General features: G+C 47.0%; 1 long non-coding RNA gene across 1 annotated transcript in view; it reads left to right on the forward strand.

Annotated features, from left to right (window-relative positions):
• Nucleotides 1-12,372, forward strand: part of LOC144180412 (uncharacterized) — a 589,231-nt gene that overhangs the window by 436,949 nt on the left and 139,910 nt on the right. The gene's annotated exons all lie outside the window — the stretch shown is intronic.

Raw genomic sequence — 12,372 nt, forward strand, 5'->3', positions numbered from 1 at the left:
GGGCTTCAGGGACGCAGGACGTCCTGTCAGAGAGTAACGGCTCAGCTATCTCCGGCTCAAACCGTTCTACAGGGTACGACCTTCGCCTGAGAAATCGCAGCTGCGACGCCCCTGGTGCGGCAAAACCATCTATTCTCGTTGCTGAGGCAAATTTCCAAATATCTGGAACAATCGAGCTTATTCTGCGAACGCCGCCTGGCAGTTGGCAATTTGTCGCAGCACTCAAATTCAGAGCACCCACATTGCTTGGGCTGAGCACGAGGTCGCGGGTTCAATTCCCGGCGGCGGCGGCCGCTTTTCTGATGGAGGCGAAAAGCAAGAACGCCCGCGTGTACGAGATTTCGGCGCACGTTTGAAGATCCCCAGGTGGTCAAAATTAACCCGGAGCCTTCCACTACGGCGCGCCTCATCGCCTGCGTTGCGTCGGCGCGTTAAAACACTACAATCAATCAATCAATCAAATTGTTTGGTTTTTCTAAATCATGTTGACCAATTATCTCCATTTACGCTATTATAACGATTAGAAGTGGAACTTTTGCGAAATCTGCATTATTGTGGAAATGCAGGGCATTACACGTATCGCCATTTTCCGTTATTATTTATATTTTTCTTATTTCTCAGTTTTTCAATATTTTGTGTGACCAGTTACCTCCACTTCCACCATTATACCGATTACAGGTGGAACTTACGGGATGTCTACATTTTTGGGGAAATGCAGGGCGTTACACGGTCCTGGCTGCGGGGGTACTCGTCAAAGAACGCTACGCATTAAAATATCATTTTTCCACACGAGCAGCGGCGCAGCTGCGAATTCACAGGCAAAATTCGCACCATGTAGAACGGGCTTCAACTCAAATAACACGCGTATACCACCACGGCCACCACCTCCACGCGGTTATGAGAGGTGTTTTTGTGAGGAAGTTGCGACACTCTCGCCATCAGGCGTCCGAGCATGCTAACTTTCTATTGGCGCTTTCTCAGCGCCTTGAGAGCAAGCGAGGAAGTGTGAAACGGCGTGGCCCTCCACCGAACATCTGTGCTCTCCGGAATAAGAAACTCGCTGCGTCGTTTTGAAGATGGGCTCTGGCATCAATTACATCCAATTCATAGAGGACCCGAGATCCAAGCAAAGACAATGAGCCCCTTTGGAAGCTTTGGCATAAAACCATGTGAACGTGGGAAGAACAACGGTTGGACGGCTCTTTTCAAAAATATTTATTTGTGTGCTGAATAAACCTTATCTCGTAGTTTTTTTGTAGGGTTTCTCGTAGGGTTTTTTGTATTTTCGGCTGAGTGCGCCGAGAACTGTGACGCATTGGGGGCGTGGCGATTGGGCGCTTGGGCATTTAGATCTTTTAATTGCGCAATATTAAACTAGTTGCTAGTCTGCGCTTGTGCCGTCTTCATGTGTTCTTGCCCTCGTTAATTTGCGCGCAGTTTGTTTTTCGAGATGCATCATTACCAACTCGCCCAACTCTCAACCCTTTTATCTCGTAGTACCTCGTGATCCGGTACATGGCTCAAATGTTGCAGACACGCAGCGCCACAGAGGGATGAGACGAGCGAGTAGGAAGATGAGGGTGTAGTTACGGTATTGTATCAGCCCTCGTTTCAGGCGAACATCGGAAGCAGTCGATGATTTTGACAAAATAAGCATGAATAGAAGTCGTAACGTACTTGCAACCTCGTTATTCCTGAACCCGTTCTGAGCTCAAGTACAAGGAGAACTCTTATTCCCCGGGCGTCGCACGTGGAGAATTGCGTTCTTGTTCTTTGCTTATAGAAGAAAGTGCAGATTCTATTCTCGCTTCTTCCACCCGCAACTCTCGCATTTATGCACAGCGTTGAACAATCGTAATTTGACAGGCTCTCCATAGAATGGGGTCTTTTGAATCTTACTTCCGCGCCTCGTCTTTTGTACTCTTCATAAAACAATTCAAAACGTACGACTACATCGCTCATAGATAAATAGCAATAAAGAGAAATGATAATAGAAAGTTTGAGGCACGTAGAATACAGACTGGGGTTCAATGCGCTTTGCACGCGCGCTCAATTTCGTCAATTTTGTCTCCGAGCTTTGAATCCAATTATAGAAGGGGCTCTGAGAACTCTCGAAACGCAATTACTGGCCAGAGCAAGTAGTTTCAGCTAGCGCGCATTGCCCGAATGCGGAGCGCGTATGCACCTGTGGAGCCGTATCCTCGTATTCGTTAGCTCTCTGGCGATGCTTCGAGGTTTCGCAGGTTTCTTGAGAACGCTTCGACCTCGGTTATCTTCGACTAAAGCTAGGGGCAGAAAATTACGCTCACATAATTTAAAGCAGAAATTTATTGTGTTTCTTTTTGTCCTGTGTAAGGCACGGCCGCTGGGTAAAAAAGGAATTGTAGCAAAAATACGTCGCCAAAATCGAAACCGGGCAGCGAGAACTGGATATAGGCCCAGGGTGCCTGAGATCCGTAATTGGTCCTTCTCGTTTCACATTTAGACAATGAATCCTGGCGAGCTTTCGAAATTCCCTATATCTGCTCTTTTTTTTTCTCCTTCATTTGACAATATCCTGGAAATAGACGAATAGGGACATACGAAATTTTCCTTTATTCACGCACCTCAGTGCTCAAAAAATCTGCGATTTTTTATGGAACCATGTCGGTTCAGTTTTGTTGCTTGAGATGAAGGCTCAACAACATAGGGAGAAAAAATGGTCCTTTTTTTCATTGCCTGAAGGAAATGGATAGCGTTGACCCTATTTTCTCATAGGTGCAAAAATACGGAAAACGAAGCAATGGGAAATCACGTTCTGTGCTTCTTCGGAGCTGCCTTTTTCATTGAGCGCTCGGAAGAAGAAATTAAACCGCACGCCTTCCGAAAATGTAGCCACGTTTGCTTGAGCTCGTCTTGTGGGATGGCCAGCCATGAATTTGTATGGAGTGGTCCCGTATTGCTTGTACCTCTTTGCATCTGCGCTCTCAGGCAAATCGGGTGTCAATGTATTCGTGGGCTATTTTGACTGCGGGCACGGACAGCTCCCTCGCTGACACAACGGCAGGGCTGCCACTGTGGACCACTGCTGTTGCATTTGCATACGCGGAAACCTAAATTTCCTTTGAACAAATTAGTTTTTTTCTGATCATGTCACCGCAGAAAACAGAATCGGGAATCGGAGAGGACGGTGGAAATCTTTTGACTATAACAACCGCCGCCTTCCGTATGTACCGCCATTCATCTTTGGTATGTCAGCCTTCCGTTTCACTAAATTTTGAAAGGGTCAGTTTGTTTGCAGGGCCGTTTTGGCTTTGAACTTGTATGATCACCTGGCTTTGTGGTAATCATTTGCACACATTTGTTATTTCGCTCTGAGATACCTGAAGAGAGAGCGCCGCCATATTTCGAACAAAGTGAACGTTTTCGTTAGCTGAAACTCTTGGTTGTGTGCTTCACCTCTCTTTTTCAGAAAACAGGAACAAAAGCAGCAGCAGACACCTTCGGGTGGTAACGAAATTCATATATCTGATTTTTTTTTTTACGTTCTCCATCATTTCCTCTAGAATAACTTCAAGATAACCAAAATAAGTAATATTGAAACGGAAGAAGACTTAGACATGTCTATCCGGCGCCTTTATTACACAGGGTGAACAAAATTAGGTCGACAGCTTTTTTTTTTAAGTTAGGCATTTAGATTTCCCTGAACACCCCCTCTACAGTGAGGTTTTTTGTCCAGGTGGACGCAGAATTATGGGGTTTATATTGAGGTTGGTTGCTTACTTTCTAAAGTTGAATGATTTACTTTTTAGTGGCTGCAGTAAGCAGGCATGTTTGTATGGAAAAGTTAGACGCAATCGGGTTTCCACGCAGTTTCATTTGGCAGAATTCTTCTTGCGCATCCGTACTCCGAAGTTTAATTAAATTTCGAAGTTTAATAAACTGCGAAGTTTAATTAACTTTCAATGATTACGCATGCTAGACACTGAAGACCGGCGCACAGCTCCTCCCTTTTGTTCTCTGTTTCGATAGCCCTTCCGAGTACTGTAGACTGCGATAACGCCAGCCAAGACTGACATAATGCCGGTTATCACTCTTGCCTATGGCTCCACCCTTTGTCAAACTATACACCACTTGCCGCGGTGGCTCAGTGGCTAAGGCGTTGCGCTGCTGAGCACGAGGTCGCGGGTTCGATTCCCGGCCGCGGCGTCCGCTTTTCTGATGGAGGCGAAAGCAAAAACGCCCGTGTGTACGAGATTTCGGCGCACGTTAAAGATCCCCAGGTGGTCAAAATTAATCCGGAGCCCTCCACTATGGCGCCCCTCATCGCCTGCGTTGCGTCGACGCGTTAAACCCTACAATCAATCAATCAATCAAACTATACACCGTACCCAGCAGGCACATTACAAAAGGGAGGAGCTTCGCGCCGTGTTCACTGTCTTGCATGCATATTCATCCGAACAGCAATTAAGCTTCCGAGTGCGGTATCTCGGAGTACGGATACGCTAAAAGAATTCTGCTAAATAGAACTGTGTGGAAGCACGATTGCGTCCAACTTTTCAATGCAAACATGCCTGTTTACTGCAGCCTTTAAAAAGTGCATTATTAAATTTTAGTTAATTAAGCCACCGACATCAATAATTACCACCTCTGTGTCCCCCTGGGCTCCTAACCTCACGGTAGAGGTGTACTTCACGTAACTCTAAGCGCATAGTTTAAAAAAATACTGTTGACTTAACTTTTTTCACCCTGTATATTAGATATTTGACAGTTTATGTACTTAGTTTTTCGCCCTTTCGCCAGAAACGCCCCTGCGCCGTTAAACTCAATAATCTATACCAAAATTACGTACGTTAGAATTTTTTATTTCACTGCCATGAGAGGCATTTCTTGTGCTGTTCAAGTTCATTACAGTTTCTAGTCTAAGTGTGCCAAATGCGGGACCAATATTTATCATACTGCATGCCTTAGTGATGAGAAGTTATCCATAGCGCCTACACGTTACCGGGTTACGCGCACACCAGTTGCTCTTTTTAAAGCAAGGACTTGATTGGTGTTTTGTCCGCGTTAACGTTAGATGCTTAGTTGCTTTATGCTTAGAATACGAAGACATCATTAGTAACGCAACTGCACGCGGCGAAGAAGAACCACGCGCAGGAATGCGGGCGATGCTCCGCTCATACCACTCCCGCAATCGAAGTCTATTTCTTCTGCCACCCTACTTTGTTGATGTGTGTTTTGCGGCGCTGGCTACGTGTCTGTTAGTGACAATAAACCGATGTAGTGGCTCAAGTTGACGTTACTGTAGAAAACCCGTAATATTAAGCACTTCGAAGCTATCCTTGTTCGCGGATTGCAGAAAATGCCTTGCAACTTAACTGTCTTTTACACCGTCAAGTGTATCTTGAGTGCGTTTTAAACCGTGTAACTTTACTGTGTTTTACACTGGGCTTTGTAAGGAAGCTCACTTGAACAGCATCGAAGTAGTTATCGTTGGGAACATCGCAATAGGCGGCAGTAGTGTTCATCTCGGTTTTTTATGGGGTGCCCGCTCGGTTTCTACTCGACTTCGCCGAACGGCTCTTTTGAAACGGCTGAGCGCAAAAGAAATCGCATTCCTAATAAAAGATCCAGATTACGACAAGGCATATTCTCATAAGATGAGAACAAAAAATTGCGCGAGTAATTGCACTTTGGACGATAAAGGCCTCATAGCGCCGAGAGTGCAGATCATACGATTCGCATGTAGGGCTCAGGCTAAAACTTCGCGCCTCAGGGAAGCTTTTGCCATCTTGCGAATCACCCGCGAGGCCGCGGCTAACCACGTGCACAGGGCGACTCCTTTCCTTTTTGTTTTATTAGACACGCGCTATGTTGTTGTTGTTAACTTTATTAGAAAGGAAGGCCAAAGGCCAGGGGGAGAGGAGGAACAGAATGAGGAGGGCGGAGCACAGTCCTGCAAGGGATCTCTTCAGAAGTTGTGCAGACCACTGCTGAATTGCCCGCACTAGGCCGCTTTTTGTGGCATAAATGATGATTTCGATGTGTGTGTCGTGTGAGAGGGATGTTCGGTCGGTGGAAGTTGAGGTGTCGTGTTGAGGCGGAGGGAATTTACGAAAGCGAGAAAACTTGGGGCAGTGCCAGATGAGGTGGTGGAGATCGGCTGCGATGGAGGGGTGGCAGTAGGGACATCGGGGGGCATGCTGTGGATAATACCATGGACGAATGGTATTATCGAATGGTCGCTCGTCCCGTGCAGGTGTTGTTGAATAGTCTCTCGTGCCGTACAGGTGTTGGTCGGGAAGAACTTGTTCAAGATTTCTCGTGCTCGGGTCAGGGTGGGGAAGGAGGTGAGGTGGCCTGAAGGGGTGAGTGCCTTGCGGCGTTGTTGTTTCAGTTGCCTGAATCTACGGAGCCTGTTTGCGGGAGCGAGAGCGGGGTCATCGTCAGGGCAGTTGGGCCAGGGGTGGTCCGAGATGGGTTTGGATGTTTGGAGCGCAGTGATTTGATGAATAATGTGGTGGACAGAAGGTTGGGTGGACCTGGGATGAAAGCGTTCTTGGAGAGCTTCATATGAGTCCGTTGGGATACGAAAGTTGGGGAGAATGGGGAGATGGTAATCGTACATGAAGTAGTCGAGAGAATCGTGGGTAGCAATAAGCTTTGCGTCCGTTGAAGTAATATGAGGAATACCGTGATATTGGGCTCCCATGATGGATAAATATTTCAAGCTTACTCATGCTGTGCCGACGTGTGGGTTTTTATGGCAAGCGTCTGTGTAGACGTCAATTTCACCCGGTCCTTTAGTTGAGGCAAGGTGTCGGCAGCGTTGCTGTCGAACCTTGGGCATCCTGCGTGCGACGGGTTGTGAGGTGAGGGATTGAGTGAAGTGGGGCCGCTCCCAAGGGGGTGTTGGGCTGGAAAATTAGGTAGGGGAACATGACTTCGTTGATCCCATGGGGTGAGGAGCACGCCTTGGTGGGTTAGTTGTGTTTTAAAATTGTATTGATCCGTTTGTTCCTGAATGATGCGATCGATTGGTGGGAGGGTCACTGCTTGTTGGAGTTTTGCAATTTTTGTATAACGTGGGAGGACCGTGATGGTGCGTAGGGTGGAATTGTGAAGAACTTGTAGCGTGCGTCGTCAGGTGCAGTTGATATCATAATGTTTCCCTCCGTGCGAAAGGATGCCCACCGCTACTGCTCTTCCGAGTGTGGTGATAGCCTTTTGTTGGACTCCTCCATGTTTGTTTGAGAGCTGTCGGAGGGTGGGCTGCACAAAGTCCCATTTTTGATTAAGTCGATTAAGCCATATTTTGGGGCGGTTCCTGGCTCCAATGTAAACTCCGAGGAGTTTAATTGGTTCCAGTCTGGCTGAGACAGAAATGAAGGCGACACTGACTTAAGGTGGCACGTAATCGGTGGGTGGTTGTCGGCCGAAGATGGCGAGGAATTCTGTTTTGTGAGGTTCGAGGGACAGGCCAAGGTCGGAAAGGACTTTTCGAGTCCCGTCACTGCGCAGTCGAGGTCGGTAATCATGGTGTCTTGATTTGGGTATTGGGCTGATTCGGTCCATATAGTAATATCGCCACCGTAGATGGTAAAGCGGGCTGTGGACTCAGTGGTGATCCGTCTTGCTATTGTGGTCATGGTTAAGTTAAAAAGTGTTGGGCCAAGTATGGAGCCTTGTGATACAACCCAGTCAAGGTAAAAGACTCCGGGACACCAGCCGGGGTAGGTTCCCTATAATTGAATAGGGCGAGCTTTACAGCCACGAGGTGCTCCCGCTCTTTTTCTTTGTTTTTCTTTCTCTCTACTCCACCCTGTACTATTCAAAATTATCCAAAGTTTATTGATAAAGTTCTTCGAACAGAATGTTCCCTGTGGTGTTGATATAGAGTAGTGGCTAAGTCACTCGACTGTCCCCCCGCGCACCCGAGGTTTTACTGAAGCGCCTGCCATGTCTTTTTTACTTTGGACATCGTAATGTTTGAGCGGTTTAGGGGACCCTTTTGCGGACGCCAGCTTTGTGTACGCTTGCGTGAGCCTAGCCAAGGAATACGTTCAGGGTAATATGCTGTGTCAATCGCCGGGGCTGGGAATACCGATTGTGAATGTAGGAATGCTGTGATGGTTATTGCGCGCATATTTGACAGCACAGTTGTGGTGCGTGCATCATTTCTATAAAACCCTGTTGCAAAAACATCGCTCCCACTAAGAGTTGATTCGGTTTTTTCAACTCCTATCCTTTTGAAAACGAAGAAATATGTGTAGTAGGCGGGTAGTGCCCCAGAAATGAGGTGACATCTTTTTGACATTCGGCTGCTGCTTGTTGTCGGCACCCTCTTGGCAAACCGAACAGGGTTGAGCGCGGTAACAGGCCTCCGCATGACGGCATGAAAGGCTATATATGCGTTTATTCACTCTGCCACCGAAGCCTATATGAACGCCGGCTCGAGCTTAAAATTGCTTCACGCCCTGTATCCCCTGTCAGCTGGCATGGGCTACACCCCGCATATTTTCTCGCCACTTTATCTTTCTTCTGCAACAGATTTCCGACAAAAACTTGTGGGAGTGATGTAAAAAAATACGAAAATACAAAGGTAGGTGGCCAAATCGAGGGAAAAAAATTGTAGTGGCTGAGCGTTGTTAGTGAAGTTGGTCGAGCGACCGCTTGATTTGAGCGCTGAAAGACAAAACGAGAATGCTGCTCGGCGCAGTTGTCGCTGTAGGTGCAACTTGGAAGAATCCACGGCATCCTTTTGTATCGTTTTGTGAATGCACGCGCTTACTCTTCCCCCATCCACCTATACACACTCCTCCCCTTGGAGAGAGATAGAGAGAGAGAGAGAGAGTAAACTTTCTTTATTGAGGACAAAAAATAAAATGGAGTCTTCGGGGTGGTTTCCGTAGTCCAGAACGCATTGAGCTCGGGCCGCGTCCACAGCCCTCTCGACCAACTGACCCAGTCTTACTATACCATACCACAACCCACTGCAAGCGGAGCAAGCGGCCCTCGCCCTCGCCGGGAGTCAAACTACAGCTACTGGCATCATCAACTTCTCGTCCCCTTGGCATGAACGAGCGATGAGGGGCTTTCACTGCGCAACCACACGAGGCACTGGCTTGATCTGTGCTACTGCGAACGAGCTATTTCTAGGTTTGTCCCTGCGGTAACTACCTTTCGCTCTAAAGGTTTCCGTGGCACAGTTGTAAATAAATTCACGTTCAACTACTCTCGCCACCGTCGTAGTCACGTTGTCGATATTTACTGCAAGACGAAGGCCTCTCCCGCAGACAATCGCATCTCCTGCGTGATATTAATGGTAATCCTATTGTAGGTAGTTACGAGTAGCGGTACCAGTAACAATGAAATATCTTTTGGTTCTCTATCACTTTCAGCATACTTAAACATGTCAAAGCAAACTTTACTTTTACACTATTTATGCGACACTATTGCAAATAAGATGACGCGTCAACCTCCATGATGTTGCCATAGTATAGGCATATCTGAGGATACATTAGGCGCTTCCGTTGTATTTTTCACGAAGATAGTTATCGAAATAATGTGACCATTGTTGACATGGTAATGTAAGTATAATTCCAAAGGGCAAAATTATATTTTTTGCAAGTAACCTCCAGAGTGTTCTTGCACGAAATCCTTGAGCCTGCATGAAACATGATACTGAACAGAGCAAGGACACCCATAACTTTTTCCCTCTCGGTTAGCCGAAACATCCTGTTATGCTTGCTTTCTAGCAAATGGGCTGCGTTCATATATGCTAATAAGCACTTTTGCTTGACGCTTTTATTTTGTTATTTAGCAAAAGCTGCACAGGCAGTATTGATCTCCTATTTATTCCTGAGATCAATCTACGAAGGGGCTCTAAACCGGTCAGCCTCCATACCGTATTTAACATTAGTCAAGGAACGACGATTCACAGATACAACAGCCGTTCACATAAAAACGCCCTCCGTTAATTCCTCTCTAGAACTTACAAACTGGAAAGCGCAAAGATTATTTTTCTGTTCCTGGATCCCGCGTTGTGCGCATTTGGCAACATTAAAGTGTCGAGCCGCGTGCTAAACCTAAACGTTCCCGTCAGGAGCGCCCAACTGAGCGTTGTAGTTCTCCATTTCACTTTCCCGGCGTGGAAATTTAATAAACGTGGGTCGTGTCGGGCCCCTCTAAGTTCTAATTAGGCTGACGCAATAGCTTTGTATTTATTTAAAGTCGTGCATAATTTCATTAGTGCCTCGCCGAGCATGAAGCAATACCTCTCCTAGAACTTCTTTTTGTTCTTCAGTTGCCGTTGTCTATTTGCACTTAAAACCCAGGGCACGCATTTTAATTCAACAAAGCGTTCCTAGTGAAGAAAAAAACAAATGAAAATTTCTGCGATTTCCCTTCATTGGACCGCATTAGTTCAGCCACGCCGAAAGAGCATTTCACATTTTATTCGCGAAACCAGCTGAAGTGTTCTTGTTGTCATTTTTTTTTCTCAAAGAAAAGCTGCAAGTGTGAATAGCGCACTTTCTGCGCAGAAAAACATTAATTCTGCTGTTGTGTTCGCGCAGCTGACGACTGGTCAGTGAGGAGGGGGAGATGTACTAAGGAACGACTCGTGTGTTCAATCCCTGCCCCCCGATCAAGCGGATGCATCATCGAGGGGCCGCGTTTCAATTTTCGTAGGCGTAATAAGATAAGGCGAAACTCTAATTCGGGGCTGCCAGCTTTTTAGGTGCAAAGCATCTCTTGCTCTAGGATTCATCGTCCGTCGTCCGTCGTCCATCCGTCCGCACCTCTCCCCCTCTACCCACCAGCTGTGCGATATCGCGCGCGCTACTCATCACCGCAGCTGCGCGATAAGCTCGCATGCGCGTCTCCTGTCTCATCTCCTCCTCTCCTCTGTCATCTCCTCCTCTCCACTCCAGCTGCTCTATATAATTAACCCGGTCCTCGGGCCGCTCCCTCAGTTGCTGCTTCGGCTGAGTCACGCTGCGCCGTCCGGGGTTCCGTCATTTTCAGTTATTTGCATACCCAATCTCGTGAACGTTTCGGAACCTCCGAGATGCTTCGCATCAAGTCAGGCTTCCCTAGCGGGAAGGTGGTGTAATTTTCTTGTTTCATTCAATGCCGTGATTCTGCAATGGTTCCCGAGGCAGTAGATCGCGGTTGATGGATCTCTGGGGCTGAATTATGTGTATTGCAGAAGACGTAATTATAAACGAAATTACTAAACATGGCGCTGAATTACATTATCGGGAAAGAAAATCTAGCCGGTATTTGTTTGCAGGGGCCACGCATGGCCTCGTAAAATACGTACTTAGTGCAGAGGCTCTCTTGGAAGAGAGAATAACACAACAGAGTCATCCTACACCCCTAGGGCTGAGATGCGCACAAAAATGGGAGGTACGAGCAGCTCCAAAAAGTGTAGCGTTTGTAGCGGGCAAAGATGGGCATTGTGGTGACATTCTTCTGTTACTCATTTCCTAGGTTTGTAAGATCGCGGCCGAACACTCATGCAAGGAGACATTCCGGCTGACATAAAGCGAGCATGGTTTACTCTGTTCCAGAGGCAGTGGCCCATTGCTGCAAAGAACGAACTGACAGCCGCGTATGAGGAGACACCCTGTCGCCAAGAAAAACACCATTTGTCGCTAGTGCAGCAATGAATGCAACTTGGGAACGGGTGGCTACAGAGTGGGCCAAAACTATACGTGGCGGCCTCGCCTCGGCGACAAGCGCACGTCAACGCATCGGCTCAACGGGAAGAGAATGCCACAGTAGCTGCATACATGGCCAGGCCACATTATTGCCTCGGCGACCGCCTGCGCTCACAGCTTGGACGTGCCATATGAGCGATCGGAGGGAGAACCAAAAAGAAGCGAGCTTCAAAGAAAAGCGTGCTTTGTTGCGCGTAAGTTTGCACTTCTCCAGTGCCACCTTCTTCCGTTTGGTTCAGGTCTTTGTTTTCTTCAAGTTGGTATGTCCAATGGCTACTCCTCCCCGGTTTGAGCTTTCCGTGGCATTGGTATGCGTACATTTGTGGCAGTTCGGTGGGATGCACACGCATGTCTCGGGCTTTTACTTGGATGGGCCTTATGAGAATACATAAGCTGCCCTTTTTGGGGAGTACTGTCTTTGGAAATAATGCACCGTGGGGCTAGGCAAATTCCCATGTTGCTCTCCTTCGCGAAAAGTATTTCGTGTCGTCGCATTTGTGTCAATCAATCAATCAATCAATCAATCAATCAATCAATCAATCAATCAATCAATCAATCAATCAATCAATCAATCAATCAATCAATCAATCAATCAATCAATCAATCAACGAACCAATAAATCAATCAATCATTCAACCAACCAACCAATCAATCAATCAATCAAGTT

This window comes from Haemaphysalis longicornis, unplaced genomic scaffold (genome assembly GCF_048455015.1).
Source record: "Haemaphysalis longicornis isolate Haplotype H1 unplaced genomic scaffold, Haemaphysalis longicornis Haplotype H1 scaffold_4, whole genome shotgun sequence".
In the NCBI taxonomy this organism is placed as follows: domain Eukaryota; kingdom Metazoa; phylum Arthropoda; class Arachnida; order Ixodida; family Ixodidae; genus Haemaphysalis; species Haemaphysalis longicornis.